We start from the raw sequence: 17,744 nt of genomic DNA on the forward strand, positions 1-17,744 counted from the left end.
CATTTTTGATTCACACGTTTCTCCTCTTGGAATGGTCAGTGGTTCATTCTCTGTTGCTGTAATGCTCACACACAGGCACACATATTCATGGTGTGGCTGGAGTGCAAAAGGCAAGGGGGCTCGATCACAGTGAGATTTGAAAGTAGCTGAGGCTGGGTAAGGTAAGAAAAAAAATTAAAAAACTAAATGGGGAGGGTAAGTGAATGCATGTAAAGATTCTTTTTGTCTCTCTCTCACTCTCTCTTTTTTTTTTTTACTAATGCTTCATTGTGTCACAATCAAGCTGTGCATGACATGATGTGCTGTCTGCTGAATTGCAAATGAAAACAAGGGCCTTCAGTGTGGAAAATGCAGACAAGGAAGGAAAACTCCAGGTTTTGTCTGATTCAGACAGGTATTTTTGTATGAGAACAAGGACTTCCAGAAGAATCCTAATGATATGTTTCAGATTTCAGAGTTATATTTTCAATAATGGAATAAGAAATGTTCCTTTTAGCTAAAGATGCTTTTAATATTATGGTGCTCTCTAGTGGTAGAATACACGAGCTGTTTCCTGGTCACATTAAACCAAAAGATTTTGCAATATTAAAAAATAAATAAAAGAGGAGAATTTAGAAGGATATATTGAAACGCTAATTGAAAATGTGTGATGCTGTCTCAGTCCATGTGAAGAAAACAGAAATGGTCTGTAAGCATATGGAAATACACCATGTACACTGTCATCCAATAACATAGGCCAACACACATTTTGCTTCCTTAAACGTTACACCAATTCCTGGGTGTATTTGGGGTGCTAATTCCAAAAATGGCATCCGTTTTGCCCTATCACGTCTAGTTTTGGAGACACGGCATAGCCTCTTTAGTGAATGGTTCAAGCAGCATCCTCATGAGGAAGCCATGGTGCAGGCTTCCTCCTGAGGAGGCTGCTTGAACCATTCACTAATGAGGCTATACTATATCTCCAAAACTAGATAGGGCAAAAGGGATGCCATTTTTTGAATTGGCACCCCAAATTCATATCAAACCACCATAAAGTTTGGGAAAAACTTTTCTGACCCTCAATTTTGTAGGCCTGTGTAATCACTAGTATCACTATGATGTAAAATTAGGACCCAGATTTTCTACCCCTTCATTCTTAAGGTTGTTGCAGTTGGATGGTTTGGGTTAAATTCCAAAATCAAACTGATTTTGATTTTCTCCATACTTGAGGCAGTTTCCATTCAAAGAGGAAATTCCTTAAAAGCCATTTCTTGGGTGCAGAAATGCATTTATATACACACTGAAGCTAAAGCAGCAACTATGGACATGAAACTATGCATGTAAAAAGCAAGGTAAATTTGTGTGTGTGTGTACACGCGTGTGTACCAATATTCTTAACAGAATGACAGTTTAAAAGGGGGAAAGAGGACAAATGCACAAGACTGGCTATGACCTACTCTTAAGAGTCTCAAAACATTCCAAGATTTTAAAAAGACAAAGACTCGGAAAAGGTATAGAGGAAACCAGAAGAGACATTTGTTACAAACCTGGCTGCATCTCTTCAAAGAACAACAAAGAGTTGGCTGCAAAAACAATTGTGACAGGAAAAGGCACAGAGAAATTAGTACTAAAATAACATGTGTGCTTTTGCATTGTTACTCTTGGAAATAAATAGCATCCGAAAGGTCAGGCTGAATGCTTGGCTGTGGGATATTCTACTAGGGAGACATGGTCATGACGAATTTATATTTAGTTCTTTATAAGAACTCCATCAGTATAGATCAGTATTTGAGTTGGGACCCACTAGGTGGGTTGCGAGCCAATTTCAGGTGGGTCCCCATTCATTTTAATAGGTTGGCAACCTTCAGTCTCGAAAGACTATGGTATAAGCCTACAGCACCCGGTATTCCCAAGTGGTCTCCCATCCAAGTACTAATCAGCCCTGACCCTGCTTAGCTTCCGAGATCAGATGAGATCGGGTATGTGCAGGGTAACAGTTGCTGCTAATTTTAATTTAAGTTGCTGCTTCATTTTAATATTTTATTTTTAATATATTAGACTTGATGCTCCCATGGTATGTGATTGAATTTGTGGAAAGTTACAGACCTGTACTTTTAACAAGCTACTATGTATATTCTTTTAACAATGACAGTAAACAGGACTTACTCCTGGGTAAGTGTGGGTAGGATTGCAGCCTAGAATTGTAAAAATTTCCTGCTTGTTGTCACTTCTGGTCATGACATCACTTCCAGTAGGTCCTGGACAGATTCTCATTCTAAAAAGTGGGTCCGGTGCTAAATGTGTGAGAACCACTGGTATAGATCATCTAACATAAAAACCTAAATTTGTGTTGGTTTTTCCTTTGCTTATTGTAGAATAGAATGCACAGAAAGCATGTGTTAGAAATGAGATTCTCTGATCTGTAGTAAGCAATACATAAACCCAAGGCCCAATCCTATCCAATTTTCCAGTGCTGGTGCAGCTATGCCAGTGGGGCGTGCACTGCATCCTGTGGTGGGGTGGCAGTCACAGAGGCTTCCTTAAGGTATGGGGACATTTGTTCTCTTACCCCGGGGCTGCACTGCAGCTGCACCAGCGGTGGAAAGTTGGGTAGGATTGGGGGCTCCAGTCACCCTTGAAATGGATGCATGTTGGGATAGGGATGGAACCAATGTTATACAGTATCTCCTCAACAGAAGTGTACTGGTGAAAGGGGCTTGTTTGTGATGTGACAACCAAGTAGCTGCAACAACTGTTGCCCAAATAAGCGTCATCTGAAAAGGCTCTGAGTTTTGGGCCACCTCTTATTGTTTAAGACAGGGGTGTCCAAAGTTTTTGGCAGGAGGGCCACATCAGCTGTCTGACACTGTGTCGGGGGCCGGGGGAAAAAAAGAATTACTTTACATTTAAAGTTTGAATAAATTTACATAAGTTTACATAAATGAATATATTAAAGATGAACTTATATGAATGAAGGACGGTCTTGCAATAGCTCAATGCCTATAAAAGGCCTTGCACAAAGCAAGGCTGGCCTTTCCTTTGCTGCCACATCACAGATGTGAAACAACAAGCAGTGGAGGGAGCTCTCATCCCACAGCTCACACAAGAGGTGAAACAGTCGCCCTCACACTGAGAGAAGTTGCATTGGGCCAGTGTGGGCTTCAACAAATCTCCGGAAGGTCAGAGGCTCATTGGAGACTGAGGGCTCCCTGAGGGCCGCATTGAGAGGCCTTGAGGGACAGAAGTGGCCCCCGGGCCGGGGTTTGGGCACCCCTGGTTTAGGATGTTGAAGTGCAGCACTTCTGTCTCACTATGTCTATGCCGGTATAGTGAGACATTGGCTACCCTTGTTGGAAGAAGCAGAAGCAACCATCAGTGGACCACTGCTGCTGATGCCTGTTTCAGTGCTGAGTGTGAGTCCAAGCTCCAATTCGAGATCTGAAGGTGAACATTGTAACCCCAGAGCACAAAGGATGGCCTGTACGTCTGCTTTTACTGATGAACTACAAAAGTAAGACTCACAGCCAAACTGTATTCCCCCAGCACCATCTTCAGCCATGCCGCATGCCAATGGAGCCAGCATTGCATGCAGTGGTGTGGGGGCAATCTGATGGCCAGTGAGAGGTAGGCCGTAGGCTTCCTGATCACCAGTGGTTCCCCTTGGACTCATGCCAGCTATTTTGCTGGCACAAATCTAAGGAGAGGGAGTGGATTTGGACAGGGAAAGGAAAGATAGGATCCAGTGTGCGCGACTGCCAATCAATGCTGCTATGGGGTCAGTTGGGGCTTGTGTTACATTGCCTTGTGTTGTTTGATTTTAATTATCGTTTGTTTAAATTCATTTCCTTGTATTTTTATTGCATGCTTATGATTTTAGTGCTTGCACTGTATAGTATGCATTTTGGTACCTTGAGCCATCAGAAAGCCAGGATAAACATTTTTTTAAATCAAGTGGCACATTTCCTAGCACATCTCCACAAAAGTTCATGAGCTTTTAAAATGCATTAAAAAAAAAAGTTCTTTAGAGGCTGAAGTGGTGAGGTGTCCATCCCTATATCCAATCATTTTGCTAAGTGTCCACCACACAACTTCGTGACATCTATTCCTGTTAATTCAACACCCCAATGCAAGCAGCTAGGCAACTGCAGAAGGAAAATCCATAAGGAGGAAAAGATCCTAGGAAAGATGGAAGGAATGCACAAGACTTAGCAATGGCAATAAAGGCAGCAAAGCAGAAACATGTTTTCATTCCAAATTAATGAAAACCTTGAGACAATGAAATTATAAGAACCCAATCCTATCCCCAGCTCTACAGCAGCATTGAAATGGTCACCGCTGTATCCAGCGTGGCTGGGGAAGCAGCCGGAGGTCTCCTTAGGGTAAGGGAATTTTGGTCCCCTTACCCCATGTAGAGTTCTGGTAGCCACTACAGGTCTTCTTGGAGCTGCACCATCTATTTACCTGGCACAGAACTGAGAAGACCCATGTCAGACTCCAAAGCCCTGGAGGATTCGGCAGAAGTCCCTGCTGCCACTCTCCCAGGCCTGAACCGCCTGGGTCACCCTTCCCTTCCCAGTTTAACCCCTGCCCACCTTCCCCCTGCCCTAGAATGCTTCCCTGTTGCTTGATGGCCAACTCATTGTCACGGGCATCCACTGGCTCTCCGAGCAGCACAGAAACCTTGTGCCAATTGGTGCTGGTCTCTCTGTTGGCGCCATTTGTCTTTCAGCTACCCCAGTGTGCCTTACAGCAGATTTGCAATGGTTGTTGCCAGGGCAGCATGTGGGCCACTGGCTCAGCCTGGCCATAAGATCAGGCTGTAACTCTTTTAAGGCCAAACAAGACAATCCACCTATTTCATGACTGAGGTCTGCACATTTGATTTCTAAAATATAAATATTATTATTAAGAATAATAATAATTCAACTTTTTGAATTATTGAATAATAATTCAACTTTTTTGTTGAAAAGTACACACACACACACACACACACACACACACACACACACACACTTTTCAACAAAAAAGTTCATTTACGGTACAATCCATGCCATTTTACATTAGCATTACCCTGTCTAAATGAGTCTGATGGTGATTTTTACTGTGAGCTGTTTTGAGGACTTCTAGTAGAATGAAAGATGAAATATGTTGGAGTTGGTGCAACTCCGTCTGCTGTCCAGAGGGGGCAGGATGCTTTCAAAAAAGGGGTCAAACTATGGTACAGTGACCCTGACCTTTCTATCTGTTCTCTCTGTGATCCTTGTGGAGTATGGCCCTAAACCTTTATCTTTCCCTTCTCCTCTGAGCACCTCCTCTTTGTCCTCTGACCACCGACCTGTTAAGATGTGCACACCAGGGCTCTGACGCCCAGGCCATCTTGAGCACAAGGCATGCAGGGTGAGGCAGCTCTTGCTATCCCTAAGTATTAGCTGAACCTCTGATCCTAATCAGATGCTGTAAATATACACTCAATGAAACTGTAAGTAAACAACTTCTTTTCAACTTTAACAAGCCATTGCCTCTTTGTTTTTTTATTGATTAGTAGTCAGCTGGGTGAGGGAGATTCCCTGGGGTGATACCCAAAAGGGAGGGGGTCGCTGCTTAAGCTACTTTGCTTCCCCCATCTCCAAAGAGGAAGCTATTTTAATTTCCTCCAACAAAATATACATGTACTAATAAACAAACACACACATTAAAGAGCATTGAGGGTGATTGACAGCCCAATCCGATGCCTGGTATGTCTTCTCTATTGCATTCTATGGCTCCTACTCCCAGCTAAGTGTGAATAAGATTGCACCCTTAAAATGTATCATATTCATATAAATGCTCATTAAAATAAAAATGTGTAGTGAAAATTTCAACAGTAAGCACACAGAGAAAAATTTGCCTGTGAATGGCAAAGGGTGACACAGTCTTCTGTGTTTTTTAAAAATTGTTTTTCCTTATTTAAATGTATTTTTTTTAAAACTCATTTTTAATGGGTGAATAAGCCAAAGACACTAGACTGAACCATTAAGTGAGAACGTAACAGATGGGATCTCCTTCTTAGCTATAGGCAAAGTGCCAAATGACATGACTAAATAGGGAAAAAAACAGATCTCCGCAGTATTGCATTGTTGGTCCTAGCAAGCCCTGCTACTGAGAGGCAGAAACATTTTGAATAACCTTTCTTTCTTTGACAAGCTGAAAGCTGGCGAAGGCTTTCTGCACAGAAAGCCTACTGCACAGAAAGCTTGGAGAGCTGGCTGCCAGGAAGAACAACTGCTGCACAGCTTCCATTCTTCATGCAACATGATACTGTAAAACTGTGTAATATCTTCCAATTAAACGGGGGAGATGATCCATCATTGCCTATTACAGCAGTGGCCACCAGTCCAGGTCACCACCATTGCTCTCTCTCTCTCTCTCATGCACACGTACTGAGAGAGAGAGAGAGAATTATGTTAGTTTTGCATTTCAGATAATGTAACAAAAAAAAAGTGTCTCAAGGTTATGTTCCAAATGTTTGTGGTTAACCTTATTGCAAGGGATTTATAAGTCATGACTAAGATCAGGAAATCAATGGGTCTAATGAACAGTGCCAGCACCAGCTTGCATTGCTCCCCATGGTTACCCTCTGGTGGCACTTTAGGTACTACTACTACCAACAGTACTAGGTCTTAGGGGTTCAGTGCAGCATTTATCAACCAGTGCTCGCACCACTCGTGGTACTGAAGGTGGTGTCTGGTGGAACACATGGGACCCCCAGACCTTGAATGCCTGGCAGCAAGGCCAGCAATGCAGCACAAGCAACAGCAGGAGGCTCGGTTTGGTGGGTAGAGCTCCAGCATGTGCTTTTTCACATGCTCAAAAAAGCCCTCCTCTCCATCCTGAGCCCCTTACTGGTGCTTGCTGCATTGCGTCTGGTTTTCCAATCCAGAAGTAACTGGCATTGACTACATTGCCAGTTACTTCTGGTGGTACTTTCACTAGGTGAACCATGCAAAGTGGTACAACAGGGGACAAATGTTGAGAAACACTGGTTTAGTGGCTCTTCTCAGGCTTTCCCACCTTGCTACCTGAGATCCTTTAACTGAAGGTGTGAAAAAACTCAAGACTTATCATACAAAAAGTATGCTCTGCCACTGACTTGATCTGATTTTTCCCAGCCAATTATAGATTGCCACCCTGTAAGAACTGTGTGTGTGTATAAGAATCCTATGTGTGTATGGCAGTGGTTTTCAAACTCACATGGAGTGTTTGAGCCACTGTAAGTGCTTGCGGGGGTGGAGGGGAGATAGCAGGGGTAGCAGCGGTGCAATCCCCAGGATTGCGCCGCTTAGGGGGCTGTAGGAGCTTGGGTGCACTTACCCAAGCCTCCTGTAGCCTCCCCAGGGTGCAGGGAGCCCGGTGTGAACCTTTGGCAGGGCTCCCCGCAGCAGTGAATGTAAAAGCGGAGCGATCACACCCCGGCTCTGCTAAAGCCTCCGCTGCCTCCTCCCTGCCTCCAGGCTGCCCCCGCCCCTTAAAGGGGCAGAGGCCAGGGCCCACAGGCTGGGGCATTGCGACCAGTTTGAAAAGCCCTGGTGTATGGAATTAAACCCTTAAAGTGTATCATATTCATAGAAATGCTAATTCAAATAAGCATCTTGCCTAACATTTTTTCACAGACACTGCTTAAGACTGACCTGGGATAGAACTCTTTGAACTTCATAGACTTGTATTTTTCTTTTTTTTGCGTGCTACTGTCCTTCGCCTGTTAGCGCAGGCACTTCAAAATATAGTCTGGAAAACAGAAATGTATCATATAAAAATGACAATAAAATCAAAATTATAACAAAACATAAGCAACATGAAATCGTAAGAATTGAAAGTTGAAAAGCACTTTAAAAACATAAGTTAAAAGGCCTACAGAAATAAAAAAGCACCCACATTCTTTTTTTTTTTTTTTTTTTTTTACTTTTGTGAAAGTATCATCACTACAGCTCTTAGTTTTGTCTTATTCTATTCGAAGATCATTCATTGTGCACCTGGAATTAAAATAAGGAAACTTTAAGAAAGAGTGATGTGGCTATAAAATCTTCCATCAGCTCTGTCTTCACTCTTCAAACACATCACATATAGTTAGAAAGGAAACATGCCATGAGACAGTACTTTGCAACTAAGCACAAAAGCATCAAAGAGAAGTCTTGTTTGAAACATGGAGATCTTTAAAAGCATGTCTCTCCTGCAGCATCATTTGTAAGAGCCTTTTATGGTTTCCATTAATTAAAAAAAAAACAACCCAATATTTGTGAAGTACCCTCTAGACCTCAATCTCACAACTGCATTTTCCTGGGGATCACTGCATTGAATGGGATTTTGTGAAATCCTTCTGGTTTAATAGTATAGCATGCTTCCTTGCATGATAGAGATAGCTTGTGTTCTGTTCTGGTTCTGAACTCCACTTGAGACAACCAGGAGTGAACTGCAAACCATTCCAGATCTTTATATGTAAGCACATCCAAATCCATTTTACAATGTTAATCCAAACCTTATTAAACTGCTTGGACACATCTCTTGATGAGGGTGGGGTTGTATAACTATGTTGGGGGCCAACTATTGTTATGTAGGACAATTAGTTGACTGTAAGCACAGTTGGTTCAGATTCATAGATTTATAATCTAGAAATACAGTCAAAGGAAAATAAAGCAGGCAGAGTTTTCAATTACGTTTCTACATTTTGTCTTTAAATATTTAAATTATAAGGAAGCACATTTAAGTTCAGTAGAATCTAGTTTTAAGCAATGATATAGACTTGGGTACCAAGACTTGGTCCCAAGTCAGGCCTGAGTTCCATCAATCACTGATTCAGACTTGACTTGGGACTGAGAGGCAGTGACTTAGGACTCAAAGCCATTTTTGCATCCGAGTCACTATGTGTGTGTGTTCTCACTAACTTACTTTACTGGTACTTCTGCATAACATCGCAAGACCTCCTGGGTGATCTGGAAGCGAGCACGATCACCTGGGCAAAGTGGGAAGGGCCTGCCCACCTTGCTGAGGTGATGGTGCTCCAGGCTGCCTGTAGCACTTTGATCACCGCCAGTGGCAGAGCACAGACACCTGGAAGTTCCTTCCATCAGGGGGGTGTTTAAGACTCCCACACACACCCCGCCACCACCTCCCTTTTTTCTTTAAATTTGGTTCAAGAGACTTGAGTCGTGACTTGAGACTCGAGACTTGACTTGAGAGTTTGAGCAAGGACTTGAGACTTGACTTGAGGGTAGAAACTTGACTTGAAGCTTGAGGTTAGGGACTTGAATACATCACTGGTTTTAAGCAAAGGTGCTTTGGAGAACAATCATAGACTCCTGATTTCTAGTCAAGTTTTCAGACCACTGGACATGCAGAGAATACGGAGGGAATTCTACCCCAAACTATACATGCTCCTCTGAACAACTGGAAGGAGTGCTAGTCATAGAGTTGTACGCATAGAGGCTGTCCTTGCCGGGTTTCCAGCTGCATGTGTAGAGAACTCTGCAAGCCTATCCTGTCCATGGCTGAAACATCTGTCTCAGATGGCAGGTTTGTGCAGAATGTCCTCCTCTGCTCGTCCCCCTTGTCTAGCTCCTTGGATTTGTGAAAAAGAGAGGGGAACAGAGTAAAGTAAGTTCAGAGGAGAGGAAACAAGAGCATTGGGGATGATCTCACTCACCACTGAGCTCCCTTCTCCATCTCTGTACCCCTCTTCCTTTGGAATCTAAGGAGGGGGTACAGTGAGGCTGCTGTACTGCCACGATAAGGTTGGTGCTGGCATTAGACACAGTGTCTCAGGCACTGGGAGGTCTTAGGTTGGCCCTGTTCCTCTGCACATACAGCTGTTACTGTGGGGATATCTCTCAGGCATTTAGATGTCAGACTGAGAGGCTGAGCTTTCTCCCCCAGTCCAGGTATGTCCAGTGTTCACGTCTTCTGGATGTCTGAAAAAGGCTTCAGTTTTGCTGAACTCATTCCACTACAGTGTCTGGTCAAAAGCAAGTCACAATGTGATCTATGGATGTACTCCTATTCACAGGATGGGCAGCCAAATCCTAACTTAATTCCCCCATGCTGATGCAGCAGCACTGGTGCAGGCTACGCTGCATCCCATGAGGAATTCTGGCTGCTGGATATCTGTCTATATATATTTGTCCATTTCCCTGGGATAAGCCACAGCAGCAGCAATAGCTCTGGTGCAAATCCATGACAGCAGATAAGACCTAGGAAAGGGGATAAAGTGCATGTCGGTGCTACTGATCCCACACTCTCCTGGGCACAATGTGCCCACTCTGCCTCACCTCCCCCCACCCCGTTCCACACCCACTCCACTCTCCTCCTGCCTCTGTGCCATTCTTACCTGCTTTGGCGGGTGCCCTCCCCATCAGTGCATGGGGGAAGGCTTTGACCTTCCTGCTGGTGGTATGTGCAGCTTTTGCATCATCACAAAACGCAAAGCAGCTAGCCTACACTTTCTCAAATGCAAAATAAAATTATCAAAGGAAAACAGGGCTCTGAGCAAAGGATGAAAGCCTGATTTAGATATTAAGCACAATCTGGACGCAAAGGTTATAAATGTCAGTAGAACTGCCAAACGTCAAATCTTTCAGCGTGTTCTGATAATAAGAAATTCCACATCCAAGCATTTGCTTTAAGTCTATATCTACCAAAGGGCGTTTTAATTTCCACATGTTTGCCCTTTGTAGGATCAACAAGAGATAGATAGAACGCTTGCATCAAAGAACCACGTAATTAGCTCCACCCATGTGGAGATGCTTAAAGCACTGGCATCCAATCTCACCACAGGGAAAGGGCTCCTTATGCCACTGAAGTTGGGTGAAGGAGGGACACATAATTCTAAACACAAGCAAACTAAGAAAGGACTGGATAACATATGCGAGAATGCAACGCACACTTGCTATAACATCCTTATGATTTACAATCGTGACCTGATCAATTTTTGTTCATTAAAATTGCTAGAGATCCTTTACAAGAATTTTTCATAAGACATCTCTTTTGAAAAATAAAATGTTAAACTGTTTTTAGGCCTAAGGTAATATATTCTTCCCAGTAGTTTGAAATCTGTTGATATCCCTTTCATAGTTCCCTAAGGATAAAAAGAGCTCTCCACTTTTTTTGCTAACATTCTTTTCTTTATCTGAGCAGTAATAAAATAACCCACACTATCAAAGTGCTAGCTTGTAGCACCTGTTTTGCTTTAGGGGCATATTTTATTAGGGAATGATATCGTAAATATGAAATCTATGCCATAAGCATAAAGAAAAGACATCAGGAGCACTAAATAGGTACGATTTCCAAAATGCTTTCCAAAAAAAGGACAAAAAATGTATTTATGCAGCATACAAAGACTGTAATGGGTTTTCTCAAATACCCTTTTCCATAAGAATTTTCCCAAGACCAGCTGGGGGTCTTGCTTTTGCTATAGTTATGTGACACTTGGAGTACGCCTCCCTTGAAAGTGATATCACAGCTGAAAGTAGCATCCATAAGAAGGCCCACCAAGCAGTAGCATACCAAGGTCATTTGGCACCCAGAGCCCATAAATTTTTGGCACCCCCATGACAAAATAATTTTCAGTAATAGGGTTAGGGTTAATATAATAATAATTATTATTATTATTCAGAAAGGACAGAACCTGTAAAATCCAGATGTTCTTATTAAAAAGTTTGAGAACTCAGAAGGCTTGTTTGAAAATTAATGAGGAAGCAGTTTGTAGATTGAAAGGTAAGGCATTCCACAAGTTTTGTGCCACCACTGATACATAACTAAAGTGCCTCTAGCCAGTCTTCGTAGATCATCTCCTCTTGAGATATCACCTCTCTGTAAAGCAGTAGTTATCAAACTGTGAGCCATGGCTCCCTAGGGAGCCATAGAAACCAGCCGGTGGAGCCATGGAATTCTTGCGAAAACTCTAAAACAATGTATAGCATTGTAGCCCTAGTGGGGACCCACAGCCAATGACCCAGTAGGGCAAGGGAACTACCAGTCAAAAAAGTTTGGGAACCACTGAAGTGATCTGCTGCAGGGTTCAGCATGTGGTATACTTTCATTCTGCTCATACCGTCTGTATGTTAGGTGTAGATAGTGCCCTAAATTTACTATATCCTCGCAATGAGCTCGAAGCAGTACACAAGGTTTTTTCCCCCCATAGTCTACAGTACAGGCACTGGCAGTGTCCACGCTAAGACTTGTGTGCCTTATGTAAACTGCATCACATTCCTTCAGACTATTCCAGTACCTTATGAAGCATGTGTAAGTCTTTTGGAAGATACAAAGGTAGCACTTTGCACATCTAATACAAGCAGGATTGACCTTTGCATGAAGTGAAGTGAAAGCATCCTGTTCAATGGCAAAGTTGGACAGTGAGTCTGAAGAGAATCATGACAGTGGCATCCCCTTATCCCACCAAGTTAGCAGAAAGAAGTGACCTGGAGCCCACTCGCCTTCTCTTCTCTCCTCTTACCCTAAGCTACTCTCAGCATGTAGCCTCCAACCTCTATGCCACTCCAGTGTCACATGACCCACTCCCCCGTTCATTAAACCAAGGATGGCATTGAGGATAGAGGCTGCATGTGATGAGCAGCTTGGAAGAAGAAATAGGGTCCCGGCGCATCTCCCTTCTCTCTCTTTGTCCACTGGGGGTTGCATGGGTTTGCAGGGGCAGCAAACTTTACCTGAACTCCTTCCTAGAAAGGCAGAACATGAGAAGTCCTGTTAATAGAGGTATCCTGTGTGATGTCCCTTAAGTTCTCACAAGCAATGACATTTCTTTCTGTTCAGGCTCCAGGCATTATGAATAACGTAAGTCTGAGCGGTTGAAATCCAAAATCATCCATTTTATGAAATGTCTTTATAACACACTGAAGACCAGTCTTTTAATTAGAAAGTGATCAACTCTGTGAGACATGTTGAAACAATCACAAAAGGAATCTCAGTTAGAGAGCCTGCAAATGAAATATCTGTGACTTTTTGTCTTGCTTTTTTAAAAAAAGAAAGAAAAGACAAATTACGTATCTTAACACGAGCACAGAACTAAGAAAATATGACTGCAAGTTGACAGTAAATACTAAAAGACTATATACCAAATACTAAAATGATTTTATTGTACAGATTATTGTGATGGGTGGTAGTGATTGTATTAGGAAGGAACCACTGAATAGTACACTGGGTTTTTGAATCTTTAGCCTCTGAAGATTTTTTTTTAACTCATAGAAAATGCAACTTTTAAAGAGTACAGTTCAGAAACTTCCACGTGTGGGTTTTGAAAGTATGGTTTGAAAACGCTAGTGGTTGTCCAATATCTGTGAGTTTTGAGTTCCCAGAGGAGGCAAGATGGTGTTCAAGACCGTCTCTGGGAAATATAGATTTATTTTTTTCGGGGTGTGGGGGGGGGGAAATATAGATTTTTATTTAAAAAGTTTCATACTACAATAAATAATATAAAGGAAAGAAATCACATTTTACATTTACAACTACAGTCACATTACATCAACTGTTTAACTAGAACACAGATACATCACGTTATAGGTGGATTCACCCCATCTAACCACTCCCACCATTTTTTCCTCCTGTCTCTACCAGTTCTCATCCTTTCGTAAGCTGCGACACCATATACTTTGGAGACCACAAAGTGGACCCATCCCTGCGTGTTGGTGGACTTTTTCTCCTTTATTTCTTTTCCCCTTTGGATACCCAGCACAAAAAGGACATACAGATTTATCAATCTTACCGTAGACCACGGCACCTCCCACCTCTCGTCTCTTCCCCTCTGTTGTCCTCTTGGGTCCCCTCATACCACCTGCCGGCTCCTTCCCAGAGACAATAGTCTCCCAGGTCTGTTGGGCCAGTTCAGGCCACTTAAAGGCCCTCGCTATGCCCCTCCACAACTCCTTCGCCGGCATACACTCTTGGACGAAATGGGCTACCATTTCTATCAGTGGCGGGGCGCCTACCGATCTAGAGGGTCCCGACCCTGAACAGGTCAGCCTCTTGCACCTCTTCTGATCTTCTGGCAACCATGGGTTTGCTGCTCCCACCCTGAGGACCTGATGGAAAGCCCTCCACCTTAATTCCCATAAACTAAAGGGGATTCTCTTCTCGCTAAAGGCACTGTGCACCACCTTCTCCTGCAAGAGGTACACGGAAAGGTGCGTCTTACTTTGCTGTTTCTCTTGGTGAGGCCTCATGATAAACTCCTGTACCATCATTTCATATACATAACGCTTGAGTTGTTTCCCTTCCAGTCCGCTGGTTTTGTACGGCTTGGCCAAGAGCCCCATCTCCTTCATCAGAGTCACTGCCTCCCTCATGTACTCCAGCAAAGATCATTTTATCGCATGAGTGAGTACGTATTCCGTCTCTTCTTTTGCCCACCATTTCTGTCCCCAGGTCGTCTTTTCCCAAGTGTCTCTGAATTGGGCCCATACAGATGCAAAAGCTCCCCCTTCCTGCAGCCTCTGCCTCCATTTCACCCAGTTGCCAAAGTTATAGGAGACAAAGGTTGCCAAGAACAAAGGTCCCAGGGCCCAAACCTCTAGTCCTCCTTCTTTCACTTTCTTATATGCCATCGCTCAGGCAAGAGGGAAGAAGGCAGTGCCCCACAAGAAAACAAAAGCCTGATGGGTAACCTTGTCCATCACCTGTTTCGGCGTCCAATTTCCATGGCCAAATTGGATGCCATCAAAACATAATACATGTTGACATAACGCGCCCTTTGCTACAGGTTCAAGTTCCATTTTTTCCACCTCTTCAGTTTTTCCTCCACCTTAGGGGCCCAGTTTCCAGTTCTCTTCCCACTCTCTTTGTTTCAATCCAAAAATTATACCTAGACTGTCTCTGGGGGTATGGGCCCTTTGCCAGAGCTCATCCTCACTTGTTGTCTTGGGCTTTTCCCCTTCCTTGTGGTGAGTAGGAGAGACTAGAGCAAAAGCGGATTTTGCTTGATCTTTTGCTCTGTGAATCTGGTTGGAATGGGGGGGAGGAGGAGGGGAGGGGGAAGCCCCATCCCATTCCCTTGGAGTAGCAGCATAATAGGCATGTATAGGATGGTGTCATTTAAAGCATCATGTGGAATGGGGCTTTGGATGGGGTGGTGAACTGATGGGAATCCCTCCTTCTCCAATCTGCCACTGATAGAGCCCCTCTCATCAGCTCTTGGGTCCTCTTTCTGCTCTCTAAGAATAAGAAAGAAGATCAGCGCAATGGCAATCCCCTTCCCATGGTGCGGGAGGAAGAAGGGGGAACAGGTGCTGTGGGGGCCACTGTTTCCTCCCCCTTGTCCACTCAGCTGCAGCTCAGTGGGCAGAGAGAGTGAAGAACAGGCTATGATGACACCGGCAGCACCTTTCTCTCCTTCTTCCTCCAGCTCCGCTATTAGTGAGTGGGAAGAGGATCAAAGCGCTGATAAGAGGAACTCTTTCCTGACTAGAGAATGAAACAACCTGCAAGCTAGAAAGTATAAAGCATGCCAGGGGTAAGTCTTGACACTCAGCACTGATTACATCCCAAAACAGACCCACAAGGTGCCAGTGACATTCACATCATCACATTCCAGATTGCAAGCATAAGAGCAATCAACGCACTATCTAAGGGAAGTATCGCATTTGCAAATGTAAAAATGTTGCATTTTTGGGTGTCTGTTAAATGAAGTACGATATCGCAGAATCTTGAAGGAAGGCATCTGGACTGCGAATGACTAATTGGGAATAAATGCACAGTGGTGGAGAAACCACATATGTGGAAAGTCTTGACATGTCATATTCAGCCTCTCTAACACTAGAAAGGATCATCTATTTAGGTACACTACCTGATGCTGCACTTTCAGCAATGTTAAGCATGTGGAGATCTGTTCTGGACCTGGATAGGCCAAAATGGATGTTACATGAAAGTTCCATGATTTAACTCTAGGCATTGTTTTATTTTGCAAAGAGCAGTGGGGAAAGTTTGGATCAGAGCTTTGGCATGGAAAGGAGAATTTAACCTTTTGTCCTCACACTGACTTCTCAACTTAAATTGCCCCCCAAGGAAAAAGCCAGTATCTGCAGAGAGAAAAATGTATGGACACAATTTGTACCTGTAATTTAGCCAAGAGCAGCATCAGGGAAGCAATTTGGATATGGCTCTGCCATTACTACGATATTTGCATCCTGGGCAACTGTGTCCTGGTCATTGGCATCCTTGGATATTCACATCTGGTTTTTTGGGGGGAGGGGAAATCCCAGTCACACTGTTATTTTTCTATTATTTTACTGTTACTACCCCTTGCCATACCAACTTAAAAAGGTTTTAGTTGAAACAGCCAGTCTGGCCTCAGTTGCCATGTAAGGCCAGAGACAGGCAATAGCACAGGGGGAAAAGCCAGCCAGGCCTAAGTAATAGGAAGGATTTTATAATTCACCCCCAAATTTAGATTTGCCCCTTTAGGGGTTATTAGGGCAAAATCCTTAATTATGTTTTTAAGTATTTGTATGGGTAGCCTTTGTAAGCAAAAAACCAAGTCAATATCTCATTGGGTCTAAGAGATATGCGTGAAAACATATTTTACCCCTTTTCATCCCTTTCGGGGTTGAATTTCTAAAAACCCCTTCTTAGTTGGTCCTTACATAATAGAAGGAATATACTCCCTGAATTTCATGATTCTAGGTCCAGAGGTTTGGGCTGGACGTTGATGAATCAGTCAGGACATTTGATTTTTTATACATAGATTGGGACACAAATGTTCGGGATGCAAAAAGAATGGACACAAATGTCCATAAACTGGGACGCATTCAACCGGGACCAGTTGTCCAGGATGCAATGATCCTATCACTGGCTGTGCTACAGGCGGAAGAGTAATGCACCCCCTGTTCCATGGATGTGAACTAAATCACACCCCCAGCTGCTTTTTGAAAAATATAGTAATTAGCCAGTAGAGAAGAAAGAATGACTTGGTTCAGAATAATTATGCTCTCTTTCTCTCTCTCATACAAATATATTATATATAATGCTAGGTATTTCTAATCCCTTGAAAATCCCAAGAATGGAGATCGCCCTTGGGTAAAAAGAAATGCCTGCTACGCTTCTCTGACAGATGAGAGCTGAACATTATTACTTCTCTCTCTTCCTTCAGGGCAGGTCACCCTTTCAGTTCAACACCATAATGTGCCACTAATTCCCAGGGCCTCATAACTCTTTCAGATTTAAGCATTTCATTGTAGTTGAAAAGCATCTATTTTCTGTGACCATGATGCAAAGTTAGTTACTTTTCATCAAAATAGAACCAGCAGAAGAAGGGCTTGGCTTAGATAAGATTTACAGGTCCGTGCACGATTCCCCCCAGTTTTAATAAGGTATACATGTTAGGTGTCTAATATTTTTTCCACTTAATAGTTCTAGCCTGCCCTAACTTCATATCCAACGATGAATGAAATTCTTGGGCTCAAGGCAGTAAACAGGCCTGGAGATTTGGGCGCAGTTTCCAATGTTGTAAAACATGCTACTATACAGTACTTTTAGAAACATAGAATTTCTGGTAGAAACTTGCAGATGTCATGGGAGAGCTTCTAAGGGCCTGGCTCCATGCTGTCAGCGCTGGCCCAGCACTGGTGCCAAGTATAACAAACATGGTGTAAAGAACATCAGTGATGCTTACCACTGGCCCAGCGCCCATCCGTGCTGGGCCAGCACCAGCTGGGCGCACCTCGCATGCCATCTGGAGTTCATCCCTTGCTCCAGGTGGCAAAAAGCTGAGTGGGGGCAGAGGGAGGCAT

General features: G+C 43.4%; 1 pseudogene; it reads right to left on the reverse strand.

The window, feature by feature from the left end:
* Nucleotides 1-1,867: 1,867 nt before the first annotated feature.
* Nucleotides 1,868-1,987, reverse strand: LOC136638324 (5S ribosomal RNA; annotated as a pseudogene).
* Nucleotides 1,988-17,744: the final 15,757 nt, after the last annotated feature.

This window comes from Tiliqua scincoides, chromosome 1 (assembly GCF_035046505.1).
Source record: "Tiliqua scincoides isolate rTilSci1 chromosome 1, rTilSci1.hap2, whole genome shotgun sequence".
Classification (NCBI taxonomy): Eukaryota; Metazoa; Chordata; class Lepidosauria; order Squamata; family Scincidae; genus Tiliqua; species Tiliqua scincoides.